This window comes from Nanorana parkeri, unplaced genomic scaffold (genome assembly GCF_000935625.1).
Source record: "Nanorana parkeri isolate BGI_ZX_2015 unplaced genomic scaffold, ASM93562v1 scaffold1403, whole genome shotgun sequence".
Classification (NCBI taxonomy): Eukaryota; Metazoa; Chordata; class Amphibia; order Anura; family Dicroglossidae; genus Nanorana; species Nanorana parkeri.
Genome location: NW_017307671.1, coordinates 36,902 through 52,100, shown reverse-complemented (window position 1 = coordinate 52,100; position 15,199 = coordinate 36,902).

Here is a 15,199-nt window from a genome sequence, read left to right as displayed (position 1 = left end):
CTCTGTATCAGCACCGATACCAGTATCGGTATCGGTGCATCCCTACTTTTTACTATAAGTTGTAAGAGGGACAAGGTCACTTAGTATTGGCAGTGGTAAACCATGCAGGAGACAGTGACACTCAGGAACAGTCCAAGCAGTTTTGTCAAGCACTTTTTTCAGCAATGCAGCAAACAAACACAGTTCAAATGGAGGAGGGCTTTGCTCAGCAAGTCTATAGCCTAAAACAGACACCCATTTGCTTGTCCAAGCCACCGACTAAATTCAAGTCAGTCCCTGACACACAGGGTGCACTTCAATGGGTGCCCCAAAGCAGACAGGCAGCTCTTGTACCTTTTTCGTGTTCTGTCACCAGTCAGCCTTTTCATTCAGCAGCAGATTCTCACAGGAGCTCAGCACAAGACTTACTAACATAAATGTTGTTTTCTCCATATAATACACAAATCTTGGAAACAATGCTAATGCTTACCATGTGTAAGTGAGAAACCTAGATCATGCATATGCACCATCCACAATCCTGCCAGCCAGTGCTTCACATACCCTCCTCCCTCTGCTCAGACCCGTAAGAAGGAACATATTTACCAACATATAATGGACATGTGACAGTCCATCAGCATTCCCCTACTGTGTCCTTGGCCTGTGTACATAAATTTAGAGTTTTGCACAGCCAGAAGCCATCTTGCAACCCTTGAACTGTTCCCCTTGTTCTAAACCATCTACTGTAGTGGAGAATGCTTTGTAATCATTTGGAACTTATTGCCCAAAACTTAATAGCTCAATGCCTCTAGTGTCCACATGGAAGGGTGTGGGTTTAGGGTGATAAGAAGGGGATTCAGAGAGAACAGAGGAGGGAGATTAGATGAAGGGCGACAGGAGAGAGTTTTAGGTTGAGCAGAGGGAGGAGGGTGGGTTAAAGGTGGCAGGGAGGTGGTTCATGGTGATCAGAGGTAGGAGAATGGGAGGGAGAATGGTGGGTACAGGATGAGAGGAAGGTGAGCTGGGTAAGAGGAGGGTGGGTTCAGGGTGAGCAAAGGTAGGAGGGTAGGTGCAGGGTTACAGCACAAGAGCTTTAGAGTCAACAGAGGGAGGCGGGTGTATGTAGGGTAATATGAGATGGGTTTAGGGTGAGTACAGGGAGCAAGGGGGTTCAGGGTGATCAAAAGGAGGCAGTTGGGTGCAGGGTGACAGTAAGGGGTGCTCAAGGTAAGCAGAGGTAGAATGATGGGTATGGGGTGAGAGGAAGGTGAGCAGGGTGAGAGAATGGGGTGTGGGTTCAGGGTGAGAGGAGGGGGTTAGGTGCAGGGAGAAATGAGGGGGCTGCAGACTAAACAGAGGTAAGGTCCAGGGAGAGCAGAGGGAGGAGGTTGTATAAAGGCTAGCAAGTGAGTGAGTTCTGGGTGAACAGAAGAAGGAGGGTGCAGGGTAAAAGGATTAGGATCCAATGTGAGCAGAGGCATAATAGTGGGTGAGGGTAAAAAGGGGGGGGGGTGAGATGAGAGGGGTATGTTTAGAGTAACAGGTTGGGGGTTCAGAGTTAACAAGGTTAAGGGTGGATGCAGGGTAACAAGAGGGGGGTTTAGAGTGAGCAGATGAAGGATGGTGGGTTCCAGGTGCCACGAGGGGGCTACTCAGGAGGGGTAGGCAACAGTAAATGGGGGGGGGGGATTCTACAGCCAGGGGGAAGGTCAGGTAGCCCCAAAAATTTAGTGCAGAATCCTATGGACATAAGCTGCCTGTCCAAATCAGGTTTTTTTTTTGGGGGGGTGCAGAGAGCACACTTGTTACTAACACAGGAGAAGCTGCCCTTTGTTGGAAGCATGTTATTGCATGTTTGTGCAGCAAAATAATTTTCACCAAAGCACAACATATTTATCCCACCTATTGCCGTAGCTGCTATTACATTTAAGCCATTGCATTTGTATATAATTTTTTAAAGGCAAACAAGGCTATATTTGGGTAAAATCGTATAAAAAGGAATATTTAAATTTTTATTCAATACAAAGTAACACTTTGGAGTGAATACATAATACAATATTCTTTTTTTATACAATTATACTAAAATATAGCCTTGTTTGCCGTAAAAAAAAATATATATTACTGTTGTTTTTTTTTTTTATTCTTTGAAATTGAGCAAACAGAAATGGTACACATTTGTTTTTTGTTTTATTTCAATTTTTCTAACTATTAATAGTTAAATGTTTTTTTGGGTTTGATTTATTTTGTTTAATAATTTTTTAGTGTTGCATTTTAAAACAGTGCAAACTTGAAATAAAATAAGCCTTTATTTCATTTGTATATAACGTTGCAATGCTTTATACCAGAATCATACTTTTAACTTTTATAGAATAACATTTATGCTTTTTATCTATAGTAACACTTTGTATTATATAAAAAATAAAATATTCTTCAAAAATGTTGATGATATTTCTCACAGTTTATTTACTTGTAGTGACATAATTGTGTACTCTCAGGTTTCCAAGTGTATTGTTTCACTGTGCCTTTGTGTACCATTCTGTGCGGCGTCCCATTTTCCATATTTGCACGTTCTCTACATTAGTTTGCAAACCACTTTTTTAAATAGCATTTTAAAACAGTGCAAACTTGAAATAAAATAAGCCTTTATTTCATTTGTATATAACGTTGCAATGCTTTATACCAGAATCATACTTTTAACTTTTATAGAATAACATTTATGCTTTTTATCTATAGTAACACTTTGTATTATATAAAAAATAAAATATTCTTCAAAAATGTTGATGATATTTCTCACAGTTTATTTACTTGTAGTGACATAATTGTGTACTCTCAGGTTTCCAAGTGTATTGTTTCACTGTGCCTTTGTGTACCATTCTGTGCGGGGTCCCATTTTCCATATGGGTACTTGTGCGCATGCGCGTGTGTCACGGAACAGCCGCTAAAAAGCGCACCAAATGACACACACAGGAAGTGACGCATTGCCCTAATAGATTGCCTTATTTAAACCAGCCTGCCTGTCTCCAAGTTGCTGCAGTGTCTTTCAGCTCCCCTGTGTTCCTGTGTCTTCTGTTATCTTTGCTTGACTTCTGACACGGATTGTTCGTGACCACTCTTGCTTGTTGCCTGCGTTCTAAACCTAGATCGTCTATTGGACTTTGCCTCTGCCTCATCCTTTGTTCCTTGCCTGCCTGACTGGTGTGACACCTGGTTTGTTTGACCCTGATTTCCGACTCTGCTCTGCTCCTGACCAAGCACCTGGACTCCAGCTTGCACGGTGTGAACACCACTGGCACCTGTGCCACTCGCTGTCTACTCAGACTCTGTTCCCAACTCCAGAGTGGGACACGAGGTCCAAGGGAGGCCTCCTCACACATTCAGTCTCCAACCAGGCACGTGACATAAATAAAGAAAAATAATCCATTTTATTTTAATTTGTATAAAGGCTTATTATTTCATATTAGTGAACAAAATGAAAACCACATTTTTTTGAAAATACTTATAGGTAGAGAAATTGAGATAAAATAAATAGTAGCAGGAAAATAATAGTTATGGGGAGAAGGGGGAGAAGGGGTTACTTTAATGGGTTGATTAGGGTAGTACAGGGTATGGGGGAGTGGCAGCAGGGCAGAAGGACAGGATGTACTACATATGCCCTGTGTATTTAAATTAAGTTTTCTTGGGTGTGTGCATGTACGCACGGTGTTCATAACTGGTTAATAGGATTTGTAGGTGTATAGTTCTGTCCACATAGGCAGGGCACATAAGAAAATGCAGCCCAGCACTGCAATAAAAAAACAAGCATAAATTTTGTTTTAACATCTTTTATTTAATTTTTTTATAGTACATTTTCGTAAAAACAGTACAAATACTTTGCAAAGTTATAGACACAATTACGCATACAAAATAAATACAAACCAGTTGGTATGCTCGTTGTAGTGATGTGGTAGGACAGCATTTAAACAATAAAATATCTCCATCTTTGAAAATGTTGGTGTGTTTTTGGATCTCCACATCTATTTTCTCATGACAAAGTAGTTTTTTGAGATCCTTCCTCATTTACTGAAATGTTGGGGTATGTTTAGGAATCTAGTCTTGCACTATGCACCGTCTGGCAGATAAGAGGCAGATATGCAGCCATTTTGAGCCCCAAGCTGATTTTATATGAGTGTAGGTTGGAAGCTAAGTTTCATGACTGAAGAGCAGAAGCTTGGGGTAATATAGTATTGTCCTGGTCTAACATATTAGCTGCATAACATTAACAAAAAATGTGCTATAGCAGGACATTAAAAAAGACAGTGGGATAGAGTAGGCTGTAACTTGTTGCATTTGGGGAAGATTCTACGGATAGTTTTCATTGGAAAAAGGTATGTATGCCCATGAGGGATCTTAACTTTTGTTTCTCTCCAGATTTCGTTAGTGATAGTGTGTTCAGGTGTTTTTCTGTGAGGTTAGAAGTTAGGAATTCAATGTTGCAATTTTGTGATGTTTTCCAGGGGTTTGGAATAGACACTTTGTAGTGGTGGAAAGAAAGCTGAGTTTGCAAAAGTTTTGGTTTATTCCAGGTTGTCTAAGAAGTTTTGGATTATTGAGTTGCAGTGGTCTTTTACACTGGCTTCCCAGTGTTTAGTGAACTGTAGGAAATGCAAGAAATGTTATTCTGGAATGTTTGGTGTTTTTATGTATGGTTGTGAGATACAACATTGCCTTCTTATAACAGAAGGTATTTACGCATCCTCACCTCTAGCAAAAAAAACAACAAGGAGCTCTGCTTATAGGTAAATGGGCGGGTGTATGCAAATCATTCCTTTTTCCTCCTTATTTCTATTGATGGTACCTAGCCCTTGACCTCTCTCTGGCAAAACCCAGACTTTCTTCCTGGTAAGTCCAAATCCATTCTTAGAGACCTTTGCCCGTTCTCTACATTAGTTTGCAAACCACTTTTTTAAATAGGTCTTTTTTGGGGACCAACAGGGCCTAGCTCACGAGTCACAAACACAACATATCCCCATGTGGTCTTTTTTATAGATTACCTGGACCAAATCCAAAGAAAACAAATACAGCCGATACCGTTTCTCTCAGGAACACCCCAACGAAATCTAATTTCAAATGTCTACTAAACAACCTCCCAACACAGGAATGGCCTGCAAGGCTTAGGAGAAAGATCTTGGCTTTATTTTCTCAAGGAGAATCCACAAATACCACAATCTAGAAATGCTCCTTGAATGTCAATATACATGAAAATGGCTACACAAAATCACCCCAACAAAAACAAAGGACCTTTGCTGGAGATGGAAAAAAAGAGGAAGGAACGCTACTATAATTATAGTAGCAAAGCCCCATGCTACAGTCTTATTGATCAAACTTCCACCAGATGAATATGATCATATCTAGTTATACACTTCAATTCTTCCTTGGCTAATATATTTTACATTATATGTCCTTACCCAAGAAACTATGCATATGGTTAACATAGTGATAAACAGTAGTTACATAGTCAGGTTGAAAAAAGACACAAGTCCATCGAGTTCAACCTATAGAGATTAACACGGCTAGGATGTGTAGCTGCTGGAGAACAACACAAGCACTCTCAATGAGAGATTGGATAGATGTTGGAACTAATTTACACAGCCCAAGATAGGCTGGCTATGTACTTTAACTTGAACCTGTTGGATTCATATAGGACAACTCCTGAATATAAATGCATCATGGTTCATAACCAGTGCCCAGTAGCCGGGCGCCTTGTTGGCCTGGGTAGGAGACGGAACCCCCAGGAGCACCTGGCAGATGGCCCACTCTGAATCCCACCTGCTTTCCTTGTACCCTCTACGCTCTCACCATCTTCCTGTCCCACTGTTCCTGCATCCCTCATTGCCCAATCTTTTCCTTTGTGATCTATCACTATCCTCTTTAGTTTCTGTATCCCTATACTCCCGCTGACCCTATGTTGATTGGCTTGAGGTCAAATCAGGTTCACCCCAATCATTTGTAAGGCAATTACCCATTTGCAAGACAATAATGTCTACAATCCCCCTATGTGATAGCACATTAGTAGCAACAGGTTCTCTTTAAGGAGACTCTGTACTTCAATAAAACGTATTAAGCACAGATCAGCTTTACCTTTGGTGGCCCGTGGAAGTCAGCTTTACACATGTAAGCCATCTTAATGTGAAGTTGTGACTCCAGTTTGCCTGATTTCGTTCAAGCCTGCACAAAACTGTGACTGACACCCCCTCCCAACCCAATCAGTTGCGGCAGTTGTCAAAGTGATTTTTCCCTGCTTCTTTGTGAAGTGTAGCTGTGGGGTGAACAATGCCCCTGCCTCAACTAATTGGCCCCAGTGGTGGGTGTGTTACTCACAGTTTTACTTGGGCGTGGTGAACTCGTCTGAACTGAGATCGCACCAAGCCCCTACTCATCACTACCAGTAACACAATACCTGTCCTAGGGTGACAAAACACTGTATGAGCAGTGTTGTCACCCTAGGACAAGACTTCAAGAACCCTCTGCTCTTCTCTTATTTATAACCTAAAGGGGAGGGATTCTGTTAGTCCCCAGATAACTGGGAACCCTGTAACTGATAAGAGCACATAAATTGTCAGCTGACAAGACTTATCGCAGATAGAACAAAACTCTTTTAATGGCATATTTAACAGATTAAAGTGGAGAAAATAAGAGAAGTTTGTTTGGGTCAACATACCTTTAAAGAGTTTCTAAACCCTCAGTTTTTTTGCATATATCTACAGCTAGCAAGCATTATATATATGCAAAAGGGTTTTAAAAAACTTGCCCCTGTCTTCGCCGCGCGCTACCGTCCGAAAAAATCCGAACCTGCTCGGGCGGCCGCAAAGCATCTTGGGGCGGGCGCATGCGCAGTTCGGATTTTCAGCCAGGAGACAAGGAGAGACGCAAGGTAAGTCTATGGACGTGTTCACCCGCATGCAGACACCATGGGACAGGAAGCACCAGCAAGGACAGAGGAGTCAGCGCTGGACCTGCAGCAGCACTGGAGAGAAGGCTGAAAATGACAGGAAAGAAGAGGAAGATCGGATTAAGAGACATAATTTAAGGTAAGTGCTTTCATTAACATTGGGGGGAGGGAAAAAAACATTTGACTTTAATGTCACTTTAATGTAGACACATTTGAGTGCTCTGTATTTTATTTTAGAAAACTCTCATAGATGGCATTTGTACTTCACACTTTCTTTAAGTAGGGTTTAACACCCTCGCATGCAGTGTTTGTAGCAGGTTTACAGGAACTGATCTATAGCTCTTCTAATCCAAAGTATTGTGTGATGTCAATCTGTTATCAGAGTAGTTGGTCATAATAGGCAGTTCTATCAATATCACTTTTACAACAGAGACAAAGGTTTGACTAGTGTGTTTTATTGGTAGCAAGTTAGACAATTCCTTATGATGTCCTTGGAATTACAACATCATTTTTCTAGTAGCCTTGAATTTGTTCATCTGATCAGCAACCATTCTTTGAAATGCAGATAAGCTGATAATTCTGTATGTACATATGTGGTGATAAAGTGTGAAGATGACATTATGATGGTGTAATTATCGGTTTTAGTAGACTACACAAGGTGATGCATGCCGATAAGCTTTACTTAAAGGATAATGTATCCACTGGTGTAAACATTATTTTTTAGTATCTCAGTCGGGGCCGTGTTTAGCCTTGGGCAAGTTGGGCAGCAGTAAGATTTCCCCTTCCCCCAATCCACCCCAACAGACTTTAGATCATAAAAAGCAATCTCACGCAATTGCTCCAGCTACTCCAGTCAGACTGAGGAGATTATGTCAGTAGTTGCTGAGCGTTAGAGTGATTGGTTTGCTGTTATTAACCATTTTTGCTGTGTTTCAAAGCCTGGTATGCTGAGGTAAGGGTAGTGGTGGGGGGGATACAGATTAGGTTCCTGTTTGTGCCGAAGCAGGGTTTACCGAAAACTTTGGCTGTTTAAAGTGGTGAATTTATGGGTGCATTTGCCATAGGATCAGAAGCGAACCAAAGCCAATGTTGCATTACATGTGAACTGTGATCAGGCGGCACAGTATGCCAATAAAAGTATGCCCCCCTTCACATCCAGGCCATTTTTCAGTATTCAGCGCTGCGGTACTTTGACTGACATTTATTCTGTCATGCAACGCTGTGCTGAAATTAATTTTATACCATTTTTTGGGGACAGATAGGGTTTTCTTTAGGTGGTATTTATTCACCACTGGGTGTTTTTATTTTTTACTATGTTAAGGAAAAATTACCAAAATTAAAAAAAAAACTGTTTCCCCTATATTAAATGATAAAACATTTATTATTACCCAATTTTTTGGTAAAATATAAAAGACGCGGTCACATCGGGTAAAAAGACACCAAACATGTCAAGCCTTAAAATTGCGTGCATGTGCAAAACCTAAAAAAACGATAATACCCCAAATTAGCCACAGGCGACGCTTTAAAAGCTTTTACCGCTCATCAGTTACTTTTTTATATGTGACTTTTATTTTTTTTTATTTTTTTATTTATATATATTGTTTGCACTTATTGTTATTGATATTATATAGGGGGCTAACAATCCCCCTATATAATAGCAAAGGCACACTGACAGGTCCTCTTTATGGAGACATTAGGGGTCTCTAGGACCCATAATGTCCCCTGTGGACCCCAGTAATACACATCACTTCTGCATTCACAGCCCGGAGGGAGGTCAGCAAGGAGCTGATCTCCCTTCCTCTTCCTCCTGATGCCCTCCCGAGACGGTCCCGTAGCAGTGCTGTCCGTCCGTTTTTTTACAATGGGCGGACGGCAACTGGTTAAAGTGTATTTCCACTTTTTGGGTGAAATTTTAGAAAACCCCGCTTTTTTGTTATGTAACAAAATATACCTAAAAATAATATTTAAAAAAATATTTCTTACCTTTTTTAGATGTTTCTTTGTTGAAGGCCTTTGCTCAGATTGCAAGATACATTGAGCAGTTTAAAAGTGAAAGTAAAAACACAAAATGAAGGACAAGACCGCTCCAGTATGGAGGGAAACAGAAAGGCAAGCAAGAAAAGACAGGCATTGTAATCAGGAGGGTAGACAGGGTAATCAAAGACTGTGATCGCCAATCAGTATGTTATTTACCGGGAGCTCGGGTTCACCACATTGCAGATCAGATGGACAGATTGCTGGGAGGGGCTAGGGAGGACCCATCCATCATGGTACACATTGGTACGGTACACATCGGTACTAATGACAAAGTGACAGGAAGATGGAGCGTCCTAAAAAAGATTTTAGAGACCTAGATCAGAAGCTGAAGAAGAGGACCTCCAAGGTGGTATTCTCCGAAATACTGCCGGGACCAAGAGGCACACCAGTGAGACAACGAGAAATAAGAGAGCTAAACAAATGGCTCAACAAATGGTGTAGGCATGAGGGGTTTGGGTTTATGGAGAACTGGGCTGAATTTTCAGTTGGCTACCAGCTCTACAACAGGGACGGAATGCACCTAAATGGGAGGGTGCAGCTCTGCTGGGGGCAAAGATGGTCAATAGACTAGAGGAACTTTTAAACTAGGATCTGGGGGGAATGGATCAAAAACGACTATGCCAGACAGCAAACAAAGATCAGAAACATCAGACAGCACAGAAAAAGGCGGAGCAGGTGTGAGAGAAGCAAGACGGGACAATATCGATAACAGACAAGAGGGAAGAAAATGTAACATCGTCCAATAAAAAGAGTCTGGCAGACGTTTTTAGAGTGCCACTAGAGACTGATAATTATAAGGCTAAAACTAATAGTGTTATAACCAAGAAAGCATGCAAAAAACTAAAATGTATGTTTACATATGCTAGAAGTCTGGCAAACAAAATAGATGATCGAGAGCTTTTACTAATTGAGGAAGAATATGACCTTGTGGCAATAACCGAAACCTTGTTTGACAGCACCCATGACTGGACTGCAGATATTGAAGGGTACAATTTACTTACGCGGGACCGCAAGGATAGAAGAGGGGGAGGTATGTGCATGTACAACAGGAATAATGAGATAGTACATGTGCACGGCGACATCAACAATGCATCTGGGGGGGTTGCAGAGTCCTTATGGCTAGAGATAAGAACAAGTGATAAAAATGGTGCATTAGTGATGGGTGTATGCTATAGACCTCCAACCATAAGGGAAGAGGAGGAGCTTCAATTACTCTCACAGACAGAGATGGCGGGTAGGCATGCCAATGTTATAATTATGAGTGACTTCAATTACCCAGATATTGATTGGGCAAACAGAACCATTTGATCATCAAAGGTCCGTCATGTCATACATTGTCTACAAGACAATTACATGGGTCAAATGGTGGAAACAACAACTAGAGATTTTATGTTAAAAAATCTGAGGGTTTAATGTCACTTTAACTGGGCTTACTAATTTGTAATAATACAGAGCTAATCACAGACGTGGATGTAAAGGACAACTTGGGTAAGAGTAATCATAAGGTAATAACGTTTACTGTCTTTTTGAGGAAACAGAAAAGGATAGGAACAACAGGAACACTAAACTTCAAAAAGGCAAACTTTTGAAAACTGGGAATCTTATTAAACGATATCGACTGGGATGTAATCTTCCAAACAATGAAAATGGAGGACAAATGGGAATGCTTTAAGACCATATTAAATAACAATGTTCGACAATGTATACCACTAACTAACACATTTAAAAGGGCAAGAGTTAAACCAGGGTGGTTAAATTCTTGCGTTAAAAAGAATGCAAAAATTGTATTAGGGCAGCAAAAATAAACTATGAAGAACAAATAGCTATAGAGAGTAAAGGTAATCCTCAAAAATTCTATAAATACATCAATAGTAAAAAAAAAAGTAAAGACAGAGCACATAGGTCCCATAAAGGACACGCAGGATAAGCTGGCTACAAGTGAACGGGAGAAAGCAGAGGTATTGAACACTTTCTTCTGATAAAAGGGATGGGTATGATAAACAAAGTAAAAGCTATTCTAATAATGGACTAGATGAAGCCCAGTGGATGACAGAAACAGAGGTAAGAAAGAGGCTTGAAAAGCTAAACATTAATAAATCTCTGGGACCAGATGGCTTGCATCCAAGGGTTCTCGAAGAACTGAGTCTGGTTATTGCCAGACCATTGTTTTTAATTTTTAAGGACACATTGAGTATGGGAGAGGTACCAGAGGACTGGAGGAAAGCAAATGTGGTGCCAATATTCAAGAAAGGTTCAAGATGTGTACCAGGTAACTACACGCCAGTCCGCCTTACATCAGTAATTTGCAAGGATTTTGTGGGAATGGTCAGGGACTATATTGAAAAGATTGCACGTGTGAATAGTATCATTAGCAAGAACCAACACGGATTTATGAAAGGCTGTTCTTGCCAGACAAATCTGCTAACATTCTATGAGGAAGTAAGTTGTAAGGTGGACAGGGGAATCCCAGTTCCTTTAGTCTTTTTAGTCTTTCTTTGCAAAGGCGTTTGACACAGAACCTCACAAACGGTTAGTATACAAGCTAAGGTCGATGGGCATTGAAGAAGCAATATGTACATGGGTAGAAAAGAGACATGTGCGATTAGTTTCGGAAAGATTCGTTTTTTGGATGAACTTTGGGGGAGATACCACTAGGCGGTAGCTAGTAAAATATTAAGAATTATGTATATACAGGCAGTCCCCGGGTTACGAACAAGATAGGGACTGGAGGTTTGTTCTTAAGTTGAATTTGTATGTAAGTTGGAACAGGTAAATTTTTTAAGAGTAACTCCAGCCCGAAATTGTTTTTGTTTGTTTTGGATAGCATAGGGATGGGTTTACCCCCCTGTAAAGTTTTTGCTGTGTGTGCCCCTGTACAGAAGATTTCACCTCACTTTCTGTCCCTGTGACATTTGGATTTTGACAATTTTGGGTTGTCGTGGAAACAAGGATTGGTGATGAAGCTTTTACCATGATCACTCTTACAGGAGTGAATTTCCCTTCCTAGGGGTAGATTTCCTCTCACTTCCTGTTGTCTCAAGGACAGGAAGTGAGATTAAATCTTCCTAATGAGGATAAAGACAGCAGTAAAAACCTCACAGCGACCAGGGAAGTAGAGGTGGGCACCCCTCGTCTGCACGTCTAACAAGAGCCAACTTCCTGTAATGTACGTACAGTACTACAAACCAGACCCAAAAAGGCGGGGACTCCTCATCGGCACGAGTGCGGTAGCATTACAACTACCCCTGCTGTACAGTAATAGCCCCGTATGTAAATAGGAGTCGTATGTAAATCGGGGATTGCCTGTATATGCACAGGGTTTAATAATGTCCTATGTATACTTTTATCGTATATTGCTGGGGCTATGACTGTTTTGATCTGAGTTATGATATAAGTAAGTTATGATTGAAATATGTCTGCAAGATATATTTGGGGTATATGTGGATATATGCTTATGTACTGCAGGAATTTCATTTGGCTGATGTAATTTAACACACTTCAGTCTTATGCTAACTAGGTTTTTATTGTTATAGGCTTCCTGACCAGTTGAGCCTACTATTTTTAGGGTGGTGTTGACTGTACACCTGGCTGTAGAGAGTTTTTCTCAAGAGAAACCTGTTTAGTACATTTTTTTTGCACTTATTGCATATGTAGAATGAAATGCTGTATGCTGTCTATTTCTTCCACCAAGCTTTTCCAATGCCCACTGATTCCATGCTGACTGTACAATATTTCTGTCTGTTCTGTTCATACCTCTTTTCCAATGTGGCATACAAAAAATGCTTCCATGATGTGCAGCATGTCTGTGTGATATTTCTGGTTCTTGTCTCTGACATTATCCAGTGTAGGAGGCAGTGGCGACTCTAGGAACAATATATAGGGGGGGCACATAAGATACCACAGTCAAAACTGGCACGGCACTAATAATTTTCACCACTAAATCATGCCACTGGAAAAAACTAATAAAGTATATATATTTATAAATAAGATTATAAATATGAGAGTAATGCGGTATGCAATTTTATATATATATATATGTATATTTATATATATATATAAATTACAATAAAAAGGTGTGTATATGTAGACAGATGGGTTAGACTCAGGGCCAGAAGTGTGTGGTTTAATTTCTGGGCCCCCCAAGGAAAAGTATAACACACTGTGGCGGAGGGATCCCTCATCACTGCTGTGCGTAAGAGCAACTGCTGCTGGGGATGCACCGATACCGGTATTTTGGTACCGAGTACGAGTACCGATAATTTTTCTTCTGTGCTCGCCGATACCAATTACGGAGTAATGGAAGTCCCATTCAGGAAGCCAGGTGGCGTGTAATAACTTGCCACCTGGCTTCCTGATTAGCCGGAAAGCCGGGCAGCGTGTAAAGATTCGCCACCCGGCTTCCCGATTAACAAGAAAGTCCCCTCTTACCTTAGTATGTGCAGCCTGTCACTCACGGGGCCTCTCCAGCGCGAACGCGGCCTTCCTCTGGTACCCAGCCGGAGCTGTCTGGCCGGCCAATCAGGAAGCCGGGCGCAGCGTCATTACATGCTGCCCTGCTTTCTGATTGGCCGGGAAGTCGGCTCCATGCTCTCTCGTCACAAGTGATGAGAGAGCATGGAGCCGCTTCCCGGGCAATCGGGAAACCGGGCAGTGTGTAATGGCGGGCTGCCCGGCTTCCTGATACCGGAAGTACTCGTGCTAGGCATCGGAACATTTGAGCGAGTACGACTACTCGCCCAAATACTCGGAATCGGCAAAGATATCGATACTAGTATCGGTATCGGTGCATCCCTAATTGCTGCGACCCTGGTAGTTCTGGTACTGACTCCTGTCAACTGTATAGGGACTACAAATTTCAGCTATACACAGAATAATACCACCAGCTATAGAGGACTACAAATCTCAACAATATATTATACAGTAATGCAGAATACCAGCAGCTATAGAGCACTAGATATCTCAGCAATACAAAATAATACGGTCAGGGGTGCGTGGAACGCAGAGTGCGGTGGTCAGGGGTGCGTGGAGCGCAGAGTGCGGCGCTCAGGGGTGCGTGGAATGCAGAGTGCGGCAGTCAGGGGTGCGTGGAACGCAGTGTGCAATGGTCAGGGGTGCGTGCATCGCAGGGTGCGGCGGTCAGGGGTGCGTGCAGCGCAGGGTGCGGCGATCAGGGGTGCGTGCAGCGCAGGGTGCGGCGATCAGGAGTGCGGGCAACGAAGGGTGCGGCGGTCAGGGGTGCGGGCAACGCAGGGTGCGCTGCTCAGGGGTGCATCGCAGATAGAAAAGGTACTTACAGTTTTGATGTGCTCAGTCCTCGTGCCCTCTTCTTCCTCTCCGGTGGTTGTGGGGGGAGTGGAGAAGCATCAATTCCCTAGCCACATCGATGTTCCTCTTCTGCCTCTGCAGGCCCCGCTGAGCTGTGATACACTGGTCAGCCAATGGCAGTGCTGCCCTCTCCCTCCCAGCCAATAGCAGCTGCGATGGACGGGGGAAGATTCAGCTGGCTGAGGAGTGCCGAGGTTTTAAAGGTGAATCAGCAGGGGGGGCACACGGGGGGTTGGTTCAAGGAATAACCTAGCGACATCTAGCGTCGTGTAGCGACGTCTATGGTAGGAGGAAGTACTTTATGAGCCGAACAGAATGCCTGCTGCTCTGTAAACATATACTAAATAAAATGGTAAATAAAATACCATGTTATCATCAAAAGTAATCCTTAGCATTCCGCCTCCTTTGACAAATATTTTCCTGTCTCTGTAATTTTTTATTTCTTGACATAAATTTTCTGCCTTTTGTCTCTGTCTGACATAATACACTCTAATTTTTATTTCACAATAAAACCTGACTTGTCTCTCCATCTTACAGGCAGCCAAATAAAAAGGCTTCCATGATGTGCAGCATGTCTGCACTTTATTTTGAGCTCTTATCTACGCCATAATACACTGTAATTTTTATTTCATAATAAAACCTGACATATATGTAATGTTAATTTAAGCTTGCTAATATCTTTGGTGTTTACGGTTCTACTATTTTAATATTCTCAGTAACATATAGCATTCATTGTTGCTACACTAGTTTGAAACCCTTTGCTCCTCGTTCCACATAGGATACAAGGTGATCTGTTGGAAACACTGTTACCTAAACCTGACACTACATGAAATTAAAGAATGAATACCAAGAAGGCACTACCTAGTGATTATTAAATGTTGTTCTTAAGAATGCCATCTTTTACTGAACGTCTGTTGTTGATGTTTTTAGGTT